The sequence below is a fragment of the Bos javanicus genome, chromosome 29, assembly GCF_032452875.1.
Source record: "Bos javanicus breed banteng chromosome 29, ARS-OSU_banteng_1.0, whole genome shotgun sequence".
In the NCBI taxonomy this organism is placed as follows: domain Eukaryota; kingdom Metazoa; phylum Chordata; class Mammalia; order Artiodactyla; family Bovidae; genus Bos; species Bos javanicus.
The window spans coordinates 40,776,719-40,802,118 of record NC_083896.1 but is presented as its reverse complement, the minus strand read 5'-3'; the positions used below and the strand labels follow the sequence as shown (position 1 = coordinate 40,802,118).

Below are 25,400 nucleotides of genomic sequence, written 5' to 3'. Positions count from 1 at the left end.
CTGAAACTATCACAATATTGTCAATCAGCTATATTACAATACAAGATGAAAAGTTTTTTTAGAAATTCTAGAATATCAAAATAGGAGGAGCTTCCTGGAGATGTGAAGAGGAGACCGAACATAATGTATATAAAAACAAGGCTGGACTACCCTGGTGGTCCAGTGGACAAGAATCCACCTGCCAAGGCAGAGAACATGGGTTCGATCCAGGCCAGGAAAATATCACTGCTGCAGGGCAACTAAGCCTGTGTGCCACAAGTACTGAGCATGTGCTCTAGAGCCTGTGCTCCGAGACAAGGGAAGCCACCGCGGTGAGAAGCCCAAGCACCGCAACTAGAGGGTAGCCCCTGCTCGCCGGAAAGAAGACCCAGAGCAGCTAAAAAGAAAATAATATATTTTTAAAAAAACCAAACAAGGGTGACTATCTGGTGGGGAACTGGTGTAAGAATGAATGGGTGATGCTTAGTCTAGAATACTTGGGAATCCAGTATTCTTATTTCTCATTCTAACGTCAGATGTGATTATAATGCATTTTCACAGAGCATCCAGGTCAGGGAAGGATACTGACGTGGACCATGGGCCAGACCCCAGAGAATATGGGTATTACAAGGCCCAGAGTCTAGTCCAAGCTCTGATCCCCTCTGTCTGTGTGACCCTCCTTGACCAGGTAGGTCACTTTATTCCTCTGAGCCTGTCCCTTCTGAAAAATGGAGGTAAACCCTACCTCACAGGATTCTGAAGATACGATCAGACAAATACAGCAAAACTAACACTTGAGCATCTATGATGAAATACACACAGTGTAAGGGACTTACGATTATTGCCATTTCTACCATTTCATCTCAGTTGTTCTGGAGCTTGTGTGCTCTTGCCACTGTTTCTTTGACTGTCAGGACTGATAAGGAACGTTTCCTGAGCATTTCCTATGCACCAAACACTATGTTAAATTCTTTAAATCCATTACCCATATGAAGCCTCATAACAATCCTACAAGGACTAATAAGGACACTAAGGCTCAGAGAGGTTAAGTAGCTTGCCCAGGGTCCACAGCTTACAAGCTTAAAAGCAGAGTTGGACTATGGCTGCTTCTGTAGCCCAAGCACTTTCCACCAAATTGTCCTCCTCAGTAAGAGTAGTGTCTAAATGCTAAATGGTAAAAACAAAAACCATTCATTCATTCATGCCACAGCTGTTGATCAAGGGCCCACTCATACCAGTTTCATACCAGGCTCAACAGGAACAAGGTGGCCAAAGTCAGTGGATGGAGCAGCCCTCCTGGGAAGAAGAGCTGCTCTGGGGACCTTGGGTTCGCTGCCAAGTTTACTAAGTTCAAGTGCATTGGCTCATTCCAGAATGTCATAGTTTTTACAGCTAGGACAACCTCTTTAGGTCACCAAGATGGCTAAGGCCCAGCAAGCCTGAAGGCTTTGAACCAAGGCTGTGTGGCAAACTAGTGGAAAAAAGAAAGACTGGAAGCTCAAGTTCTGACTCAAAGATCACAGCTCCTTCATCGGTGATCTAGTTATGGACAGCAAACATGACCGATTTACATGGCAAGACCTCATCCAACATGACAAAACATACATGTGTGTTTGAACAGGAGGCTGATGGGGTCTCAGAGCTCCAGAGGGTCTCAGAGCCTGGATCCTGAAGGTTCCTCCTGCCTTGCCCTTGGCCACATCTATGTCCTCTCTTCTCACCTTGTAGAGACCCAGGGTTCATAGGCTTCAATCTGCTGGGACTTACAGGTCCTGGCAGGCTAGTCTCCAGCCAACACCAGTACTCGCTTGTGCCCAAACATGGAGTAACCTAAGGAAGGGAAAGTCCTGAGAACTGAACATGCCTTTACTGGCCCCATTTTACAGTTGCAGAAATTGGAGCTCTGTGAAGTTGTAATTCACGTAACTGGGATTTGAACATTAGGTCTAATTGCAAAGTATAAGTTCTTTCCAAACTAGCAATTGATTAACCTTTTGGATGCTTGGCTTTCCCATTTGCAAAAACAGAGATTTGACAAACCTAGATAGCCTACTAAGAAGCAGCAGACAAAGGTCTGTATAGTCAAAGCTATGGTTTTTCCAGTAGTCATGTATGGATGTGAAAGTTGGATGCTTTCGAACTGTGGTGTTGGAGAAGGTTCTTGAGAGTCCCTTGGACAGCAAGGAGATCAAACCAGACAATCTTAAAAGGAAATCAACCTGACTACTCATTGGAAGGACTGATGCTGAAACTGGAATACCAATACTTTGGCCACCTGATATAAAGATCCAATTCAATGGAAAAGACCCTGATGCTGGGAAAGACTGAAGACCAAAGGGTAAGGGGGTGTCAGAGGATGACATGGTTAGACAGCATCAACGACTTCAATGGACAGGAATCTGAGCAAACTCTGGGAGATAGTGAAGGACAGAGGAGACTGGTGTGAGCAGTCCACGGGGTCACAAAAAGGCAGACACAACTTGGTGACTAAACAGCAGCAAACAAAAAACAAAGATACATACACACAGTGCTCGCTTCCGGGGGCTGCAATCAATGAATAGAAAAGCACTTTGAATTGTTACAGATGCTGATGAAATGATACTGAAGCATATCTATGTATGTGAAGTGAAGTGAAAGTCACTCACTCGTCTCTGACTCTTTGAGACCCCATGGACTTAGACCATAGAATCCTCCAGGCCAGAATACCGGAGTGGGTAGTTTTTCCCTTCTCCAGGGGATCTTCCCAACTCAGGGATCGAACCCAAGTCTCCCACCTTGCTCAGCTGGATTCTTTACCAGCTGAGTCACAAGGTATAGATAGGATGTTTACACCTGTCTATAAGTTTGGAGCCCATCTTTGCATGAAATGTTCCCTTGGTATCTCTAATTTTCCTGAAGAGATCTCTAGTCTTCCCCATTCTGTTGTTTTCCTCTATTTCTTTGCACTGATCACTGAAGAAGGCTTTCTTATCTCTTCTTGCTATTCTTTGGAACTCTGCATTTAGATGCTTATATCCTTTCTTTTCTCCTTTGCTTTTCGCTTCTCTTCTTTTCACAGCTATTTGTAAGGCCTCCCCAGACAGCCACTTTGCTTTTTTGCATTTCTTTTCCATGGGGATGGTCTTGATCCCTGTCTCCTGTACAATGTCACGAACCCCATTCCATAGTTCATCAGTAACTCTATCTATCAGATCTAGGCCCTTACATCTATTTCTCACTTCCACTGTATAATCATAAGGGATTTGATTTAGGTCATACCTGAATGGTCTAGTGGTTTTCCCTATTTTCTTCAATTTAAGTCTGAATTTGGTAATAATGAGTTCATGATCTGAGCCACAGTCAGCTCCTGGTCTTGTTTTTGCTGACTGTATACAGCTTCTCCATCTTTGGCTGCAAAGAATACAATCAATCTGATTTCGGTGTTGACCATCTGGGGATGTCCATGTGTAGAGTCTTCTCTTGTGTTGTTGGAAGAGGGTGTTTGCTATGACCAGTGTATTTTCTTGGCAAAACTCTATTAGTCTTTGCCCTGCTTCATTCCGTATTCCAAGGCCAAATTTGCCTGTTACTCCAGGTGTTTCTTGACTTCCTACTTTTGCATTCCAGTCCCTATAATGAAAAGGATATCTTTTTTGGGTGTTAGTTCTAAAAGGTCTTGTAGGTGTTCATAGAACCGTTCAACTTCAGCTTCTTCAGCGTTACTGGTTGGGGCATAGACTTGGATTACTGTGATATTGAATGGTTTGCCTTGGCAATGAACAGAGATCATTTTGTCGTTTTTGAGATTGCATCCAAGTACTGCATTTCAGACTCTTTTGTTGACCATGATGGCTACTCCATTTCTTCTGAGGGATTCCTGCCCACAGGAGTAGATATCATGGTCTTCTGAGTTAAATTCACCCATTCCAGTCCATTTTAGTTCGCTGACTCCTAGAATGTCAACATTCACTCTTGCCATCTCTTGTTTGACCACTTCCAATTTGCCTTGATTCATGGACCTGACATTCCAGGTTCCTATGCAATATTGCTCTTTACAGCATTGGACCTTGCTTCTATCACCAGTCACATCCACAGCTGGGTATTGTTTTTGCTTTGGCTCCATCCCTTCATTCTTTCTGGAGTTATTTCTCCATTGATCTCCAGTAGCATATTGGGCACCTACTGACCTGGGGAGTTCCTCTTTCAGTATCCTATCATTTTGCCTTTTCATACTGTTCATGGGGTTCTCAAGGCAAGAATACTGAAGTGGTTTGCCATTCCCTTCTCCAGTGGACCACATTCTGTCAGATCTCTCCACCATGACCCGCCCATCTTGGGTTGCCCCACGGGCATGGCTTAGTTTCATTGAGTTAGACAAGGCTGTGGTTCTAGTGTGATTAATTGACTAGTTTTGAGTATGGTTTTAGTGTGTCTGCCCTCTGATGCCCTCTTGCAACACCTACGTCTTACTTGGGTTTCTCTTACCTTGGGTGTGGGATATCTCTTCATGGCTGCTCCAACAAAGCGCAGCGGTTGCTCCTTACCTTGGACAAGGGGTATCTCCTCACCACTGCCCTTCCTGACCTTCAACGTGGGATAGCTCCTCTAGGCCCTTCTGCGCCCTCGCAGCCACCGCTCGTTGGACGTGGGGTTGGTCCTCCCGGCCGCCACCCCTGGCCTCGGACGTGCGGTAGCTCCTCCTGGCAGCTGCCACTGGCATCGGTCTTGGGTAGCTCCTCCCAGCCGCCGCCCCTGACCTCGGACTTGGGTAGCTCTTCTTGGCCGTTCCCGCGCCGTTGCAGCCTGGCACTCTCGGCCACTGCCCCTGACCTCGGACGTGGGGTAACTCCTCTTGGCCGCCGCCCTTTGGTCATGGGGTCCTCCCGGCTTCTGCCCCTGACCTCGGACGTGGGGCAGCTCTTCTCGGAGGCACTTTAGTGCTCTGGTCGCAGCCACCCGCGCTTCAGTGCCCTGGCTTTTCATGCAAAGATGGGCTCAATAAAGGACAGAAATGGTATGGACCTAACAGAAGCAGAGGATATCAGAAGAGGTGGCAAGAATACACAGAAGAACTGTACAAAAAAGATCTTCACAACCCAGATAATCACAATGGTGTGATCACTGACCTAGAGCCAGACATCCTGGAATGTGAAGTCAAGTGGGCCTTAGAAAGCATCACTACGAACAAAGCTAGGGAGGTGATGGAATTCCAGTTGAGCTATTTCAAATCCTGAAAGATGATGCTGTGAAAGTGCTTTACTCAATATACCAGCAAACTTGGAAAACTCAGCAGTGGCCACAGGACTAGAAAAGGTCAGTTTTCATTCCAATCCCAAAGAAAGGCAATGCCAAAGAATGCTCAAACTACTGCACAATTGCACTCATCTCACACACTAGTCAAGTAATGCTCAAAATTCTCCAAGTTCAGGCTTCAGCAATACGTGAACCGTGAACTTCCTGATGTTCAAGCTGGTTTTAGAAAAGGCAGAGGAACCAGAGATCAAATTGCCAACATCTGCTGGATCATCAAAAAAGCAAGAGAGTTCCAGAAAAACATCTATTTCTGCTTTATTGACTATGCCAAAGCCTTTGACTGTGTGGATCACAATAAACTGTGGAAAATTCTGAAAGAGATGGGAATACCAGACCACCTGATCTGCCTCTTGAGAAATCTGTATGCAGGTCAGGAAGCAACAGTTAGAACTGCACATGGAACAACAGACTGGTTCCAAATAGGAAAGGGAATACGTCAAGGCTGTATATTGTCACCCTGTTTATTTAACTTCTATGCAGAGTACATCATGAGAAACGCTAGACTGGAAGAAACACAAGCTGGAATCAAGATTGCCGGGAGAAATATCAATAACCTCATATATGCAGATGACACCACCCTTATGGCAGAAAGTGAAGAGGAACTAAAAAGCCTCTTGATTGAAAGTGAAAGTGGAGAGTGAAAAAGTTGGCTTAAAGCTCAACATTCAGAAAACAAAGATCATGGCATCTGGTCCTATCACTTCATGGCAAATAGATGGGGAAACAGTGGAAACAGTGTCAGACTTTATATTTTTGGGCTCCAAAATCACTACAGATGGTGACTGCAGCCATGAAATTAAAAGACGCTTACTCCTTAGAAGGAAAGTTATGACCAACCTAGACAGCATATTCAAAAGCAGAGACATTACTTTGCCAACAAAGGTCCATCTAGTCAAGGCTATGGTTTTCTCTGTGGTCATGTATGGATGTGAGAGTTGGACTGTGAAGAAGACCGAGCACCGAAGAATTGATGCTTTTGAACTGTGGTGTTGGAGAAGACTCTTGAGAGTCCCTTGGACTGCAAGGAGATCCAACCAGTCCATTCTGAAGGAGATCAGCCCTGGGATTTCTTTGGAAGGAATGATGCTAAAGCTGAAACTCCAGTACTTTGGCCACCTCATGCGAAGAGTTGACTCATTGGAGAAGACTCTGATGCTGGGAGGGATTGCGGGCAAGAGGAGAAGGGGACGACAGAGGATGAGATGGCTGGATGGCATCACCGACTCGATGGACGGGAGTCTGAGTGAACTCCGGGAGTTGGTGATGGACAAGGAAGCCTGGCGTGCTGTGATTCATGGGATCGCAAAGAGTAGGAAAGGACTGAGCAACTGAACTGAACTGATAAAGTTCAAGGCAATTCAGCATCATTAATAATATAATTGGGAGATTGCTGAATCAGTACTACAATTTAGATATTTGGCTTCTAATCCAAGGGCTCCTTGCCAAAGAGGCCAGCAGAACTGGGCAGAAATGCTGCTAGTGTTCTCCAGGGCTCTCTTCCCACGACTGCTGTCAGGTTTGATAGATGGCCTCACAGTTCAGCTTCTGAGTGACTTACTCTGAGAGGCTTCAGTTCCGTTCAGTCGCTCAGTTTCCCTTCATCCTGCCCTGCAGCCCAGGGAAGCACTCTGTGTTCCCCTAGCAGGGCCACACGTGAACTTCAGTCTTCCTGGTCCCTGCTCCTCTCCTGGACAGACTGCCACCACCCACTCCCAGCCTTGCGGGTGGGTTAGTCGCTCAGTCATGTCAGCCTCTGGCCCCAGTGCTGGGCTGGGCAGCCAGGGCCCCATTCAAAAGTGAGTGTGGTAGAGGGGAGAGCCCTGCTCTCTGCTAGGACACATTCCTGCATGGCCTTTGAGTTGCCTGCTATGTGCCCCTGGACAAGTCACTTCTTTCTTTCACTCGGCATTTCTAGGTGTGGTGGGACTTTGAAGTGTTCGCCTTAGCTAAGGCAAACTCCCTTTCCTGGAATTCCCCTCCCTGTGGGGCGGCCAGGAGAGACAGGTGTGCAGGACTTGAGGGTGCAGGGGAAGCACAGCCCTTTTGTGTTCTGAGGATGGAGCAGGGAGGACAGAGGCGGGGCAGCTCAGGGACACTTGTCAGTGGTGGGGCAGCCCCTGAGCCCACAGCCCCTGCACCCTGGGCTGGGAGTGTGTGCCTCTGGGGTGTGGGGCCCCAGCTGGTCCCGAGGTTCACCACAACATGGAGATCACAGGTGGTGAGAGCTCTTCCAGTTTGTCCCTCATCCTCCCCACTCTGTGTCCATCTTCCCTCCTGAACTGGCCCCACGGAGATGCAGGGAGGACACCTTACCCAGACAGCAGAACCAGGCCACCAGTGTGGGAACTTGGACCCCAGATCAGACCCGGACTCTGGCTCTTAGCGTATTCTGTGACAGGGACCCTTCCAGACAATGGAAATAAGAAAACAAATGTCAGCCCCATTTACGGTCTGGATCCCCCATTGGTACGATGAGAGGAGAGGTTAAATGATCTTTAAGATCTCAGCTGGAGAAGGAAATGGCACCCCACTCCAGTATTCTTGTCTGGAGAATCTCATGAACAGAGGAGCCTGGCGGGCTACGTGGGGGCTACATGGGGTCGCAAAGAGTCGAACACGACTGAAGCGACTGAGAACGCAAGATCCCAACTGCTCCACCAAATCTCTGATGAGAAGAGCCCCCAGTGAAGGTACTTGCAGCCACTCACTGTACATCCCATGGACTTATGGAGCCATTCCCCTGGGACAGGGCTCGGCAGATGAGAAGCACCCGGGAGTCAAGCTTTATGTTGCCAAGGTTGTGTCTGCCCAGGGCTGAAAGAAAGACCTTTGAGCTCTGTCCACTGTTAGCTCAGCCAATCAACCACGTATTGATTTTTCTTTAATCCTGAGGTCAAAGACCTTCCATGCTGTGTGTGGGAGGTGGGAGGCACACATCCAACTATTGATGGTGAAGGACCAGCGTTCCAAAACTAATTTCTAATCCATCACAGATCTATGCTTTCATAAAATACAATAAAAATGAATCATTAGAGTAATGAAAGCCAAGACACCCAGTATCCAGGAGGAGAATGCTTTAGAATTAGAGAGGAGTGAGTGAAGTCAGTCAGTCGTGTCTGACTCTTTGCGACCCCATGGACTGTGGCCTACCAGGCTCCTCCATCCATGGAATTTTTAGGCAAGAGTAGTGGAGTGGGTTGCCATTTCCTTCTCCAGGGGATCTTCCCAACCCAGGGATTGAACCCAGGTCCCCTGCATTGCAGGCAGACGCTTTATCATCTGAGTCACCAGGGAAGTTCCTGAATTAGAGATAGTAGGCACAAAATTCTTCCATCAAATTGCTATAAACATCTATAAATTGTTGCTGTTCTTGTTTAGTTGCTAAGTTGTTTCTGCCTCTTTTGCAACTCCGTGGACTGTGGCCCACCAGGTACCTTCATCCATGGGATTTCCCAAGCAAGAATACTGGAGCAGTTTGCCATTTCCTTCTCAGGGGATTGTCCTGACCCAGAGATCGGACCCAAAGTCTCCTGCATTTCCTACACTGGCAGGCAGGTTCTTTACCACAGAGCCACCAGGGAAGCCCAAGCATTTCTAAATGCCAGGGCATGGACAGGCAGCAAACCAAATCATGGCTGGTGAGGCTCCGGAGAAACTCAGGGCACATGACTGGTTCCCCAGTTCTCCTGGATAGAGGCTCTTAGGGGAGGCTTCCTGCTCGTCCGGTGCAGAACAAGGAAAGGAAGCCTTGCAGTCATCACTCTATGACCTTGCTTCCAGCAGGACCTGTCCGGTCTCTGGTTTCTTACCTGTAAGACGGAACACTGTCAGAACCATAAGGGCTGACTGTGCAGACCAGCTGAGCCTGACTGGGACTTGGCTGCGGCTGGTACTGTACTGCTGCTTTTACTGATGAGTCAGTGAAAGGGCTCTGGGGAGGCTTGAGGGCAGACACGTAACTGGGGGTGTCTTGCTCAACCTGGGCTCACTTGGTTGAACAATTTTTTTTGGCTGCATCTAGTGGCATATGGGACCCTGTTTCCCAACCAGGGATTGAACGGGTGCCCCCCACATTGCGAGCACAAAGTCTTAATCACTGGACTACCAGGGAATTCCCTGAAGGATGTTTTCATGGGATCTCTCTGGGATTTAAGGTGGCCATGCAGCCACCGGCCGGGGGATACAGAGGGATGAAAAGCAGTGAAGCATGCACCTCCTTTCCGTGAGACATCAGCACCCTTTGGGGCCATCAGGTCCAGCTACTTTGGGAGCATGGGAAGGTGACCTTGGGAAGCACAAGGTCTTCTGCAACACTGGGTGGTGACCAGGCAAGTTCTTTCAAGAAGCCAAAGTGGGCAGGTCAGAGAGTCACAGGAGCTACTCTCTCTGGTCCTGTAATAAGTGAAGAGGCTTTGATTTCAGCGGGGCAGGATCACTGCCAAGGAGACCAAATTTGCCTTCTTGGGGGCTGAAAAAAAATCTTACTCTTTCTATATATAAACACAGATAGACAAGCACAGGGAACTCTGCTCAATACTCTATGGCAGTCTGGATGGGAGGGAAGTCTGCGGGAGAATGGCTACCTGTATATATTTGGTTAGGTCCCTTTCCTGTTCTCCTGAAACCATCACAACATTGTTAATCAGTTATTCTCCAACCTAAAAAAGTTAAAAGACAAACAAAAATAAACATAGATATACAAACAATAAGTGGACAGTCATCTATGTATTAAACTTTCTAGATGGGATATGATTTGGGGATAACTGTCTAAAACGGATCCTTAGGGGCATGAGAATTAAAAAAGGGTTTGCACATACTAACCTGGAGGGTCCAAAGTCCTGCCGTCATGTAGACAGATGCAGTGAGCCGTGGACTCCACTCAGATCTACTCACACCCAGGTCCCACTATTCGTAACGAGAAACCCCAGACTCCTGAGCACCCTGCAAACAGGGCCATCCCAGGAGCCTTCCCAAGCTGTTCCCATGTCCCCCACACTTGAGCAAAGCCTTTGCAAAGGCCTCATGCAAAGCTTTGATTCATCTACCAGCCACTCTGGCTCGCAGAGGCCTCAAGATTTCTTGCATTGTAAGAAGCCGCCAGCTCACCCCCAGGGCACTGCAGGAGAAGATTTAGGAGGTCTGGCGCAAGCTGGTTGTCTTTCACAAGCAAAGTCCCTGCTCTAAGTCAGCTTCCAGCAGGACGTTCCAGACGCATTAGCTGAATGGGGAACTCTTCCCTGCTCCCACGCTCTCCCCAGAATCCTGCCCCATGGAGAGCCTGTCTGTAGCTGCAGCATCTCCAGACTCCCTCTGGCTCCCCAGCAGAGCCTCCGACCCCTCCCTGCTCCACTCAACTTCAACCACCTTAAAATACACCCCAGTCCTTTCACCCGCCTGCTTGAGACCTTTCCCATTGCACTTAGAGTTGTCCAAATGCCCCACTTCAAGCCTGCTTGCTGGTTTTGAAAAGTCAAGTTCTTTCCCCAAGTGTGCCTCGTCTCTCCCCACCCATGTCTGGCCCAAGTCATAGCTCAGTGGGATTCTCGCCCACCTCCCCTGCACACCACCACCACCCCCCCATTGCCCCTTAGCCTCGACCACCCTGTTTCCTTCATAGCAGCTGTCACACTTCATTGACTGGGTTATTGCTTTTCTTCCCACTAGACTGGAAGCTTCCTGAGAGCAGGGACCAGGTCCTTTGGCCCCCCCTACTGTGTGTGTCCCCCCTCTCAGAGTGCCTGGTGTATCATAGGCTTCATTGATTATTGAGCGAGTGAATGCGTGGAACAGGCGACCACCAGGCTGTAAGAAGCAGGCTGGTGTGAACACACACTGGAAGACTGTCTCCCTCTGGGCCACCCGCCCACACTCAAGCCCTGCACTGCTATTAAGGATTCACGTGGGCAGGTGACTGAAGAAGAGGCTAAAGCAATATTCTCTGGGGGATAGGGCCTGAGTTGAAACAGGAGGGAGGAGAGCAGGACAAACCCTTTGAAAGAAGGACATAACCAAGGACACGACATAAACGGATTAGAATCAAATGGGTCCAAGATGGCAGACAAGTCAACTTGGACTAGACCTTGATCCTCAGGGCACACTCACTGTAACACATCAGCAAGGTAAATGGCACACTCACAGGCACCATGACAGTTCCAAGGCTGACCATCAAAGGCTAAAAAGTGAGAGGTGACCCAGTTCCTGGAAATCTCCACCCCTTCCCTAAAATAGTTGGAATTATTCTCCCACTCTTTAGTTTATGAAAGTCTCAGTCCATTAAAATGAACATCACCCTATTTCAGAGCTCTATCACCTTCTGAGATGGCCCACACTCTGTCTGTGGAATGTGTTTCTATTTAAATATATCCACTTCTTACCCACCATTTTGTCTCTCTCTGAATTCTTTCTGCAATGAGACATCAAGAACCAGAGCTTCATTAAGTCCTGAAACCAGGTGTGTGATTTCATTTGGAAGACCATGGATTTGGGCTAGATTCAAGTCCTGGCTGCATAGGTTCAAGTCTCAGTCAGCGTTTTGGCTGAGTTCAAGTCCCAATTTGAGGTACATGGTTTTAGAATGACCCTGGGAGAGATCACCCTTCTGGTCAATCACAAAGCCTATTGATAATTAACCTAAGAGATAAATTACAAATTCTTACCTCCTCCCCAGGAGACCTGGTCGATAAGCTGATAGGAAAGTGATTCCTCTTCTGTCTGTTCCAGTGAAAGTGTCCCCAGAACTGGACAGGGAAGGAAGAGGAGGCTGGGTCACCATGCTTTTTCCAGCACCAGCAATGTTATGTTAGCAACACCCACACCCTGCAATGTCCTCTTTCAAGACATTGTCCTACCTTTCACGACATTGTCACAACTTTTGCCCCATCTCCATGGACAATATCCCCCCAACCTGACTCGTGCATGCATGCTCAGTCATGTCTGACACTTTGTGACCCTGCTAAACTCCTATGTCCATGGAATTTTCCAGACAGGAATACTGGAGCAGGTTGTTGTTTCCTATTCTAGGGGAGCTTCCTGACCCAGGGATCGAACCCGAGTCTCCTGCATCTCCTGCATTGGCAGGTGGGCTCTTTACCACAGCACCACCTGGGAAGTCCCACAGCCTGATTCCGTCACGCTAATTCATTGTGCTCTTAGCAATACCAGTGGGTTTCTATTTTCAAGGAATTTTCATGTCTTTGATCTCCCTGATTCAGCCAACCTAATGCTGTGATGAGCCAAACTGATCACCTCTGCAGCGCTCTGGGGAAGGAACTAGACGAACAGCCAATAGTTAGTATACACTAGAAATATGCTGAGTGCCTTCCATGTATTATTTCACAAATGAGTCACTACCTGTGAAGTAGGTTTTTTAATTTATGCTTTATAGAGGAGGAAATGTAGACTCGGAAGCAATAAACAATGTACTCCAAACCACAAAGGCACTAACTGAAAACCCATTAAGAGGTCTTCATCAGACTCTGTTGTTCAATCCTAAGGATATGTGATAAGGATCTGTATAAATTTAGACTTCCTCTAATCCATGTTCTGCTTTATTGACTATGCCAAAGCCTTTGACTGTGAGAATCACAATAAACTGTGGAAAATTCTGAAAGAGATGGGAATACCAGACCACCTGATCTGCCTCTTGAGAAATCTGTATGCAGGTCAGGAAGCAACAGTTAAAACTGGACATGGAACAACAGACTGGTTCCAAATAGGAAAAGGAGTACATCAAGGCTGTATATTGTCACCCTGTTTATTTAATTTATATGCAGAGTACATCATGAGAAACGCTGGGCTGGAAGAAACATAAGCTGGAATCAAGATTGGCAGGAGAAATATCAATAACCTCAGATATGCAGATGACACCACCCTTATGGTAGAAAGTGAAGAGGAACTAAAAAGCCTATTGATGAAAGTGAAAGTGGAGAGTGAAAAAGTTGGCTTAAAGCTCAACATTCAGAAAGCGAAGATCATGGCATCCGGTCCCATCGCTTCATGGGAAATAGATGGGGAAACAGTGGAAACAGTATCAGAGTTTATTTTTTGGGGCTCCAAAATCACTGCAGATGGTGATTTCTGCCATGAAATTAAAAGATGCTTACTCCTTAGAAGGAAAGTTATGACCAACCTAGATAGCATATTCAAAAGCAGAGACATTACTTTGCCAACAAAGGACGGTCTAGTCAAGGCTGTGGTTTTCTCTGTGGTCAGGTATGGATGTGAGAGTTGGACTGTGAAGAAAGCTGAGCGCCAAAGAATTGATGCTTTTGAACTGTGGTGTTGGAGAAGACTCTTGAGAGTCCCTTGGACTGCAAGGAGATCCAACCAGTCCATCCTAAAGGAGATCAGTCCTTGGTGTTCTTTGGAAAGACTGATGCTAAAGCTGAAACTCCAATACTTTGGCCACCTCATGCGAAGAGTTGATTCATTGGAAAAGACTCTGATGCTGGGAGGGATTGGGGGCAGGAGGAGAAGGGGACGACAGAGGATGAGGTGGCTGGATGGCATCACTGACTCGATGGACATGAGTCTGAGTGAACTCCAGGAGTCGGTGATGGACAGGGAGGCCTGGTGTGCTGTGATTCATGGGGTTGCAAAGAGTCAGACACGACTGAGCGACTGAACTGAACTGAATTTAAATTTAAGTAACTGATGAGACTGGGGGCTACTGTATTGGGCAGTGCAGGTCTAGACATTTAAGGGCAAGGAAGACATCAAAAGTAAATTGATTTTTCAAAAACTTGAACATAATAGATAAGCAATAAGGACCTACTATATAGCACGGGGAGCTATGCTCAATATCTCATCAGTCAGTTCAGTTGCTCAGTCGTGTCCAGCTCTTTTCGACCCCACGGACTGCAGCACGCCAGGCCTCCCTGTCCATCACTAACTCCCAGAGCTTGCTCAAACTCATGTCCATTGAGTCGGTGATGCCATCCAACCATCTCATCCTCTGTTGTCCCCTTCTCCACCTGCCTTCAACCTTTCCCAGCATCAGGGTCTTTTTCATTGAGTCAGTTCTTCACATCAGGTGGCCAAAGTATTGAATCTTCAGCTTCAGCATCTGTCCTTCCAGTGAATATTTAGGACTGATTTCCTTTAGGATTGACTGGTTTAACTAGTTTAGGATTGATCTCCTTACAATCCAAGGGACTCTCAAGAGTCTGGCCCAACACCACAGTTCAAAAGCATTAGCTCTTTGGTACTCAGCTTTCTTTATGGTCCAACTCTCATATCCATCCATGATTACTGGAAAAACCATAGCTTTGACTAGATGGACTGTTGTCAGCAAAGTAATGTCTCTGCTTTTTAATACGCTGTCTAGGGTGGTCATAGCTTTTCTTCCAAGGAGCAAGCGTCTTTTAATTCCATGGCTGCAGTCACCATCTGCAGTGATTTTGGAGCCCAAGAAAATAAAACCTGTCCGTCTTTCCATTGTTTCCCCATCTATTTGCCATGAAGTGATGGGACCGGATGCCACGATCTTAGTTTTTTGAATTTTTTTTTTAAGGTTCTGAAAACCCTGTCACCTGCTTTATTTCTAGATAAGGGTAAAGGGAAACAAGGAAATACTCACTTGAATTTGAGGGACAGCTAAACTGAAAGCAATAGTAGCAACAATTTTAGGCCTCTAAGGTTACTCTGATCCATAAAGGAATGTTTAAATTTCCTTGTTTGGAGATTTAAAAGTTTAATTTTCCCCTAAAGCAAGATCATCCACTTTAGCTGGGATAAAAGAACAAAGAACAACAAACTCAGTGGCACCAAATGGGGTTAACACAGAAAATAGGGCCAGGTTTCTCCTTTCAAATGCAAAAGTTTACATTAAAATACATTTATAAATATTAGTTGTTTTTCCTCGTGATTCAGTCCTTCTCCTTCTTCTATCAGGAGCCCCAAAAACCTAAACAGTATGTGCGTTACTGACTAGATATACAATCCAGCTGCCCCTTCCAAACTGGAATCTGATTACAAATGGACTGGCCTAGCTCAGGGCTGCCCTCAGTGACAGGAAGCACTATCTATGCTCTCAGGGAAAACGGATACTGAGGATGCCACCAGTCAAAAAGTTGAACGTTGTGCACTGGGTCCAGGATGACTTGCACACCCTATTCCCGGCACAGTTTCTGACCACCATGGACAGGATAATCTTGGAACACCAGTCTCACTCAATGATGCTGCATGTCCGTGCTCACATTGATAGTAAACAGGGTAAATATCATTCCCATGACAATTAGAATAAAGATGAAATTGAAGGTGCTGCTCTGCAGTAGGCAGCGGTCCTGGTCTGGGTTGTTAGGAACATCTTCATACTGAATGGGAGGCTACAGTCCTCCCACACACTTGCTCTTTAATCTTGGGGACTATTTTTTGAACTTGAAGTTGAATTCCCACATTGGTTCCTGTCTGTTCCCAACAATCTTTCTGCACCAGAAAAGTAAGCATTTGGAATTCTTTAATGTGCTAGAAGTGCTTTCTGGAATGGCTGGATTCTTGGAGATTCGCGCAGCAAATGGCTTGTATATATTGTACAGAGATCGGATCACACATGCCTGAAGACAGTGCAGCTTCTCTGTTGACTCAGGTCTCAGGTGCAAAGGCAGAGAGGCCTCCAGTGTGTAGTGTCTTCCGTACAACCTCGTCCAAAAGGTAGCAGTGTGAGTGACAGTCCAGGCATTCTTACAAATCAGGGAAAAATTCACAATGTTCTCAGGACAGATACAGGAGGCCAGCAGTAGCCAAATATCCATGGGATACTCTTCTCCTCCAGTCCCATCCAGGTCTTCTCTTGTGCCTCTTGCTCTTCTTTTTTCTGGAGATAGTCTCTCATGGATGCTTTCCTCCTGGGCATCAGTCTCACCACTGCAATTTATGATGTCACAGGGCTCACCAGCTCCAGAAAGAGATTCCACTCCAAGAACCTGGGAGGCTTCCTACTGAACAGCTTTGGCAACAGCTTTCTTGACCCTTCCAGACCTCATGACGGCCGGATCCGAGTTGGCATAGTTCACCACAGTCACTCTGCCTGAGCAGGCGTCTTGGGCACAGAACTTGAGTTGCTCCCCTGTCTTGGGCATGGTGACAGTGTTGGGGCGAGACTGGGTTAGAGGGCCAGGACCCCAGGCAATGTTTCAGGCCAGAGAGCGGAATCTGTCAGCCTAGGGCCAACTCTGGCCGGTTCTGCTGCCATCCCACTCCCGAATGTTGAGTTTTAAGCCAACTTTTCCACCCTTCTCTTTCATCTTCATCAAGAGGCTCTTTAGTTCTTCTTTACTTTCTGCCATAAGGGTGGTGTCGTCTGCCTATCTGAGGTTATTGGTATTTCTCCTGGCAATCTTGATTTCAGCTTGTGCGTCATCCAGCCTGGCATTTTACATGATGTACTCTGCGTAGAAGTTAAATAAACAGAGTGATGATATACAGCTTTGATATACTCCTTTCCCAATTTGGAACCAGTACGTTGTTCCATATCCAGTTCTAACTATTGCTTCTTGTCCTACATTCTGGTTTCACAGGAGGCAGGTATGGTGGTCTGGTATTTCCATCTCTGGAAGAACTTTCCACACTTTGCTGTGATCCACACAAAGGCTTTAGTGTAGTCAGTGAAGCAGATTTTTTTTTAACCAGCTGAGCCACAAGGGAAGCCCCGAAATAGATATTTTTCTGGAATTTTCTTGCTTTTTCTATGATCCAAAGGATGTTAGCAATTTGATCTCTGGTTCCTCTGCCTTTTCTAAATCCAGCTGGAACATCTGGAAGTTCTCAGTTCACATACTGTTGAAGCCTTGCTTAGAGAATTTTGAGCGTTGCTTTGCTAGAGTGTGAGATGAGTGACATTATGCAGTAGTTTGAACATTCTTTGGCATTGCCTTTCTTTGGGATTGGAATGAAAACTGATCTTTTCCAGTTCCCTGACCAGCGACCTTGGGAGTACCTATTTGCTTGCTCTGCCTGCAGCTTTGCATTTCAAGCCACAGGAAACAGTCCAGATCTCCATAGCTGCTTCAGCAGAATCAAGCACCACTGGCCTTGTTGAGACCATCAGCAGGCACCTCGGAAGCAGGAATTTATTTAGGTTGTGCTGGGTCTTAGTTGTGGATCAAAGGATCTTATTGAATGCGGGATATAGTTCCCCGACCAGGGTTAGACACCAGGCCTCCTGCATTGGGAGTGTGGAGTCTTACCCACTGGACCAGCGGGGAAGTCCTTCTGGAGTTTATCTTGTAAAGTGAGGAGGAAGCCTGTTGGCCTGGCTGACCCACAAGTGATTGTAAAAATCAGGTGGGAATCAGAGGAAGAGTGTTGCACAGTGTGAAGCCTGATCCAGATGGCTGGGAACACAATGCCCTCCACGCTGGCTTGTTGACAGTCACCTTCTATCCACCCCTGCCTGGCTCCTCTGCCAGTCCTCCTGGGCCTTAGCTCCTGCTGGCCCACCACCCAGAGCATTGGGCGCACTGGGGAAATAGGGAAGGGGTGGAGCAAGACCCCCAAACCTAATATGTACAACAGAGCTTGAGCTTTCTTCTAGCTCCGCTGCTTCTTTTAAAAATGTATTTATTTTATTTTTTGGTGGTGGGGGGTCTTCTTCCTGCACATAGGCTTTCTCTAATTGGGGCAAGCAGGGACTGCTCATCCTTGTGGTGTGTGGGCTTCTCGTTTCGGTGTGTTGCAGAGCACAGGCTCTAGGTGCACGGACTGCAGCAGTTGCCGTTTGCGGACCCTAGAGCACAGGCTCAGTATTTGTGGGGCACAGCTTAGTTGCTCCTCAGCATGTGGGATCTTCCCAGACCAGGGATGGAACCCGTGTCCCTTGCATTGCAAGGCTGATTCTTAACTCCTGGACCACCAGGGAAGCCCCAGGTCTGCTGCTTCTGTGTCTTCTCTAATTCCATTGGGGAGCCACAAGAACCAGGACATTGTGCTAGTAGATTCTGAGGTCATAGCTCACTTTTCCCTCCATGGGAACAGCAGGAAGTGAGCTGAGCAGAGAGTCATAGATTTTCAGATGACTCCCCAAGATGAAGAGTTCGCAAGGAAGGAACCCTGCAAGATGTGGCTTCAAGCCCTGGGTCGGGAAGATCCCTTGGAGAAGGAAATGGCAACCCACTCCAGTATTCTTGCCTGGGAAATCCCATGGACAGAGGAGTCTGGCAGGTTATAGTCCATGGGGTCTTAAAAAGTCAAACAGGACTTTGCAACAAAGCAACAACAACAGAATATGTAAAATCTTGTGCAGCCATCACCTCCATCTAATTCCAAAACAATTTCATCATCTCAAAAGGAAACCCCATACCCATCAAGCAGTCACTCCCTGGTCCCCTTCGTCTCAGTGCCTGGCAACCGCCAGCCTGCTTTCTGTCTCTGTGAATTTTCCTTTCTGGCCATTTCATATAAACAGAATCGCACAATATGTGCCCTTATGGGTCTGGCTTCTTTTACTCAGCATGATGCTATTGAGGTTCATCGGTCTGGCAGTGTGTGTCAGTGCTCCACTCCTTTATATGGCTGAACACTAGCTCATCGTGTGGATATCCTGTATCCTGTCCTCCATTCATGGACATTTGAGCTGTTTCCACCTTTTGCTGCTCTGAACATTCATGGACAAGTATTTGTTTGAATACCTATTTTCAGTTTTGGGGTGCATATACCTAAGACTGAATTACTAGGTCACATGGGAATTCTGTGGAGAAGGCAATGGCACCCCACTCCAGTACTCTTGCCTGGAAAATCCCATGGACGGAGGAGCCTGGTAGGCTGCAATCCATGGGGTTGCTAAAAGTCACACACAACTGAGCGGCTTCACTTTCACTTTTCACTTTCATGCATTGGAGAAGGAAATGGCAACCCACTCCAGTGTTCTTGCCTGGAGAATCCCAAGGACGGGGGAGCCTGGTGGGCTGCCATCTATGGGGTTGCACAGAGTCAGACACGACTGAAGTGACTTAGCAGCAGCAGCAGCAGCATGGGAATTCTGGGCTTCCCTGGTGGCTCAGACAATAAAGAATCTTCCTGCAATGCACGAGACCTGGGTTTGATCCCTGGGTCGGGAAGATCACTTGGAAAAGGGAATGGCAACCCACTCCAGTATTATTGCTTGGAGGATTCCATGGACAGAGGAGCCTGGTGAGCTACAGTCCATGGGGTCAGAAAGAGTTGGACATGATTGAGCAACTAACACTGTACTATAACCCTATGGGAATTCTATGTTTAACTTTTTTTTTTCATTTTATTGAAGTATAGTTTATTTACAATGTTGTGTTAGTTTCAGGTGTTTAGCAAAGTGATTCAGTTACACACACACATATTCTTTTTCAGATTCTTTTCCTTTATAAGTTATTAAGTAAGAGAAGTGAAAGGCAAAGGATAAAAGGAAAGATATGTCCATCTGAATGCAGAGTTCCAAAGAATATTAAGGAGAGATAAGAAAGCCTTCCTCAGTGATCAATGCAAATAAATAGAGGAAAACAATAGGAGGGGAAAGACTAGAGACCCCTTTAAGAAAATTAGAGATACCAAGGGAACATTTCAGGCAAAGATGGGCTCAGTAAAGGACAGAAATGGTATGGACCTGACAGAAGCAGAAGATATTAAGAAAAGGTAGCAAGAATACACAGAAAAACTATTAAAAAAAAAAAAAGATCTTAATGACCTAGATAACCATGATGGTGTGATCACTCACCTAGAGCCAGACATCCTGGAGTGGGAAGTCAAGTGGGCCTTAGGAAGCATCACTACGAACAAAGCTAGCAGAGGTGATGGAATTCCAGCTGAGCTATTTCAAATCTTAAAAGATGATGCTGTTAAAGTGCTACACTCACTCAACATGCCAGCAAATTTGGAAAACTCAGTAGTGGCCACAGGACTGGAAAAGGTCAGTTTTCATTCCAATCCCAAAGAAAGGCAATGCCAAAGTTTAAACTACCTCACAATTGCACCCATTTCACCCACTAGCAAAGGAATGCTCAAAATTCTCCAAGCTAAGCTTCAACAATACGTGAACCAAGAACTTCCAGATGTTCCAGCTGGATTTAGAAAAGGCAGAGGAACCAGAGATCAAATTGCCAACATCAAAGGTCAACAAAGGTCACTGGGGTCCAGCAGAGCAACACAGAGGGCAGCAATATAATGCCAGAGAAACAGACAGTCTTTGACCTGAGATAACCCGGGCTTATCTTAGATCCCTTCAAGGAACCCTGCAGCTGAGCCTTTGGCCCCGCCCTCAGCTGGCACAGAAAGTGCCAGCCTGGAAAGAGCACCACAGGTCCCCACTGTTTGCTTGTCTGAATGTTACCGAAGTCTACCTTGTAGCACAAAAGGGATCAGAGGAGAGGTCAGGGGTTCATTTGGTCAGAGGCTCCAGGTCCCACAGATATAGGGCCTACCTCCCTTCAGCTGTGGGGCACAGAGCCTCTGGGGAAGAATGTTCACCCTCCCCCAACCCTGTCTTGTGCTGGCCCTCAGTCAGACTTGAGTTCAGTGAGGGGGTCTCTGGCAACCACACCCGGGCACTAATTTGCTATGTGACCTCAAGCAAGCCTTTTCTTTTCGAACCTCTAGGTCCTTATCTGAGCGATGAGTTCTCCAAGATTTCTGTCATGCTCCTGGTCAACATTTCAGGGCAGTGAGCCCTGGGCCATCCGCCAGACTTGGACACCTGGGAAGTAGGTCAGCATCCCACATCCTGGGGGAGTGTGGTACCCATGCCCAGGCACTCACAACTCTGCCTTTTCCTGCGGGACCACCATGGTAGCAGAGCAGACATATTACCGATGGCCCAGAGGACCCAAACCAGGTAGATGTGGCCAGTGTTGTCTGGGCATCTGGCCTCAAGGCCTGGGCTACCACCCCGATACACAGAGGTCTCCTCCAGAGGCTTTATGATTAGCACAGGCAGGGGGTCTATAGCCCCTGGGTCCACATGCAGGGGCAGCCGGCCAACAGACACCTTCACAACATTGTCCCATCACAATTCTATGAGAGGTTTTACTGTATCTATTTTGATCATGTGGAGAAATAGCGATGAAAAGTATGAACTAAGCAGCGTGAGATCACACAGCTAGTGCTTGGTAGCCCTACATCTAAGGCTTAGCTCTTCATCTCCTGTCAGTGCTCCTGATCTATGCTGGTGACTGACAACACCTGTACTTGCACCCCTGCCAGACGCCGCACTGAGAATCAAGAGCTTGCTTCTGGAGATGCTGATTCAAGCGCACAGGTGTCTGGAGGCCTGGGTTTAATCTCTGGTTGAGGAGCTAAGATCCCACAGCTGGCGTGGTGCAGCCAAAAAAAAAAAGAGGTGGAACTTGGAGAAAAGGGGACTTCAGTGGGGTCCTGGCGCCAGCATTCCACGTTCCTGAGTACATTTCTTAACCTCTGAGGGTCTGAGTTTTCATCTACAAATAAAGATAATAATAAACACTTGTGGAATTGGTGACTGAAAGGGGACATGCTTGCCTGCAGTAATTCCTAACCTCTCTGATCCCACCTGGACTCTGGGCTGCCCCAGGCCTCCTGGGCTTAGGCTGTGCTGCAGCCATCTGCTCTCTGCCTTGGAAGCAGGGTGACAATGAGGCCCCAAAGGGAGGGACTTTCCTGGCTGGGCAGCCCTCAGCCAGCGCCACTGGACTGATCACCCCTTCACTCTGACCGTACACAACTGCTGAGGCCTAATACAATATTTTTTGTTTACAGAGCCAGGTTTACGCTTTCTGACGAGCAAAGATTAGGTGATTCTCTAAATCACTCCAGGTAGTACACCAGAGTCAGCCCCGTTAACCCACTGTACTCAGCAGCAAACCGTGGTTCCAGGGGGAAGTGTCACCAAGAAGCCATTGGCAGGTCTGGGGCTGATTGATTTCCACCCTTTCTGGCTGCTTTTGTTTGTGTAGAGGGGTTGTGCTTCTGCTGGGAGACTGTGTTGCCCTGGGAGCCATCAAGCCGATGACTGTAAGAAAAACGATCTCTAAACCATTTCCAGTCTGATTCCAGTGATGCTATGGTGGGTCTGTTGCATAAAGTGCTCCCTAGGCTTCCAGTGCAGCAGAAAGAAGGTGGCATCCCAGACAGAGCCCGAGGGCTACAAGGGCTGCGGGGCGCTGAGCTGGCAAGCATCTCCCCACCTGACTCTGCGGGACTGCTGCCCCCTCCACCTCCTGGCTCTGATTTGCCGGCTCTGGTGGCACCATGAGCTGAGCGCCTCAGGAGTCCCGCTGTCACCCAGGCTGCTGATTTGTCCTTTGGCTTCCTGCTCATTAGGGCTGAGTCCCAAAAACTCAAAGTCCTTCTAGAGGTCGGAAGAGACCCTGACCTGAGCTGAGCGAGCCTATCCGCAGCTCGGATGATGGGAACTTCTTCGCCTACATTAAGTCACTCATTAAGCTGCGGGGCCAGGACCAGATAAACAGCCAGGAAGGTCAGTGAAAGGCCAACCTTGGAAACACCTGCATAGCCTTGCTCCAGGCTGTGGGAATTGAGCAAGATGACCTCTCCCCAGTCTTGGGGTTCTTAAGGTCATTCTCTGACTGTCGCCCTTTCCAGAGAGAAATGACCTTGTCAGGCACACGTGCTTCTCACCATGTCACAAATATTCTTACAGTGCCTTCTGGGGCCTCAGCATTCATGGCCAGGACAAATGCCTACAAAGCCTTCCCTTAAGAGACAAATCATGAGCCAGCAAATCGATTCCTAGATGGAATATACAAGAGACACGAGTGCAGATGCCCATGAGAAAAACACAAGAATGATCAGGGTAGCTTTACAGCTTTACTCACAGTAGCCCAAACTGGAAGCACACCGAAGGTCCAGCAACAGTGGAAAGGATGAAGAAATTGTGCTGTAATCACACAACCAGTTGCATACATGTGTGCCTGGGTGCTTCAGTCATGTCCAACTCTTTTCGACCCTAGGACTGTAGCCCACCAGGCCCTTCTGTCCACGGGATTCTCAAGACAACAATGCTGCCATGGGTTGCCATGCCCTCTCCAGGGGATCTTCCCGACCTAGGGATTGAACCCACATCACCTGCATTGCACGTGGATTCTTTATCGCTGAGCCACCAGGGAAGCCCACAGCAGGCTACTACTGAGCAATTAAAAAGAACGAGCTCCTGCTACTTCCAGGAACTTGAGGGGACCTCACAGGCATATGATGACTAAAAGAAGGCAGACATGAAATACTACATTCTGTGTGATTCCATCTTAGATGAAGTTCAAGAACAGGAAAAACTAATAGCCGGTGATACAGGTCAGAACAGTGATTACCTTTGGGTAGAGATAGTGCTTGGAAAGGAGCTTAAGGAAATTCCAGGGTGTTGGGAAAGCTCCTTGTCTGTGTGGTAGTTACAGAAGTGTGTATATGTATATGTGTGTATGTGTGTGAATTATTCAAGTTGTATACTTAAGATTTGTGCATTACTCATGAGAAGATGCTCTCGGAGAAGGCAATGGCACCCCACTCCAGCACTCTTGCCTGGAAAATCCCATGGACGGAGGAGCCTGGAAGGCTGCAGTCCACGGGGTCGCTGAGGGTCGGACATGACTGAGCGACTTCACTTTCACTTTTCATTTTCACGCATTGGAGAAGGAAATGGCAACCCACTCCAGTGTTCTTGCCTGGAGAATCCCAGGGACGGGGGAGCCTGGTGGGCTGCCATCTATGGGGTCACACAAAGTCGGACATGACTGAAGCGACTTAGCAGCAGCAGCATGAAAAGATGCTCAGCATTGCTAGTTATTGTTGTTTGGTTACTAAGTTGGGTCTGAGTCTTTGTGACCCCATGCACTGCAGCCCGTGAGGCTCCCCAGTCCTTCACTATCTCCCAGAGTTTGCTCAAACTCATGTCCACTGAGTCTGTGAGGCTATCTAACCATCTCATCCTCTGCCACCCTCTTCTCCTGGCTTCAGTCTTTCCCAGCATCAGGGTCTTTTCCAGTGAGATGGCTCTTCACATCGGGTGGCCAAAGTATTGGAGCTTCAGCTTCAGCATCAGTCCTTCCAGCGAATATTCAGAGTTTATTTCCTTTTAGGATTGACTGGTTTGATCTCCTTCAGGATCAAGGAACTCTCAAGAGTCTTCTCCAATGCCACAGTTCAAAAACATCCAACTTTCACATCCATACATGACTATTGGAAAAACGTACCTTTGACTATGCAGACCTTTGTCTCTGCTTTTTAATATGCTGTCTAGGTTTGTCACAGCTTTCCTTCCCAGGAGCAAGTGTCTTTTAATTTTGTGGCTGCAGTCACCATCTGCAGTGATTTTGGAGCCCCCAAAATAGAATCTGTTACTGCTTCCACTGCTTCCCATCTATTTGCCATGAAATGATTGAAGAGGATGCTATGATATTATTGACAGCTTTTTTTTATGCTGAATTTTAAGCCAACTTTTTCAGTCGTCTCTTTTACCCTCATCAAGAAACTCTAAGTTCCTCTTCACTTCCTGCCATTAGGGTGGTATCATGTGCCTGTCTTAGGTTGTTGATATTTCTCCTGGCAATCTTGATTCCAGCTTGTGATTCATCTAGCCCAGCATTTCACGTGATGTACTCTGCATATAAGGGCTTCCCTAGTGGCTCAGTCAGTAAAGAATCTGCCTGCAATGCTGGAGATGCAGGTTCGATCCCTGGTCGGGAAGATCCCCTGTAGAAGAGCATGACAACCCACTCCAGTATTCTTGCCCAGAGAATTCCATGGATAGAGAAGCCTGGTGGGCTACAGTCCATGGGGTCACAAAGGGTCAGACATGACAGAACCGACTGAGTACCCATGCATGCCCCCTGCACGTAAGTTAAATAAGCAGGGTGTCAATACACAGCCTTGTTGTACTCCTTTTCCAATTTTGAACCAGTCTATTGTTCTATGGAATTTTTAACTATTGATTCTTGACCTGCATACAAGTTTCTCAGGAAACTGGTAAGGTGGTCTGCTATTCTCATCTCTTTAAGGATTTTCCACAGTTTGTTGTGATCCACACAGTCAAGGCTTTAGCGTAGTCAGTGCAGCCAAAGTATGTTTTCTGGAATTCCCTTGCTTTCTCCATGATCCAATGAATGTTGGTAATTTGATCTCTGGTTCTTCTACCTTTTCTAAATCCAGCTTGTACATCTGGAAGTACACGGTTCACGTCT

The 25,400-nt window shown here is 47.3% G+C and overlaps 1 protein-coding gene, 1 long non-coding RNA gene and 1 pseudogene across 2 annotated transcripts in view; 1 reads left to right on the top strand and 2 right to left on the bottom strand.

Moving 5' to 3' along the window:
• Positions 1 to 25,400, top strand: part of FADS1 (fatty acid desaturase 1) — a 107,277-nt gene that overhangs the window by 20,709 nt on the left and 61,168 nt on the right. The window lies entirely within an intron of this gene.
• Positions 8,975 to 25,400, bottom strand: part of LOC133241304 (uncharacterized) — a 63,717-nt gene continuing 47,291 nt past the window's right edge. Inside the window, exons 2-3 of the long non-coding RNA XR_009734578.1 lie at positions 11,928 to 12,008; positions 8,975 to 9,929 (exon numbers count right to left, since the gene is read on the bottom strand). This is a non-coding gene — a long non-coding RNA (uncharacterized LOC133241304). The remainder of the gene's footprint in view (positions 9,930 to 11,927; positions 12,009 to 25,400) is intronic.
• LOC133240898 (transmembrane protein 183-like) lies at positions 14,784 to 16,400 on the bottom strand (annotated as a pseudogene).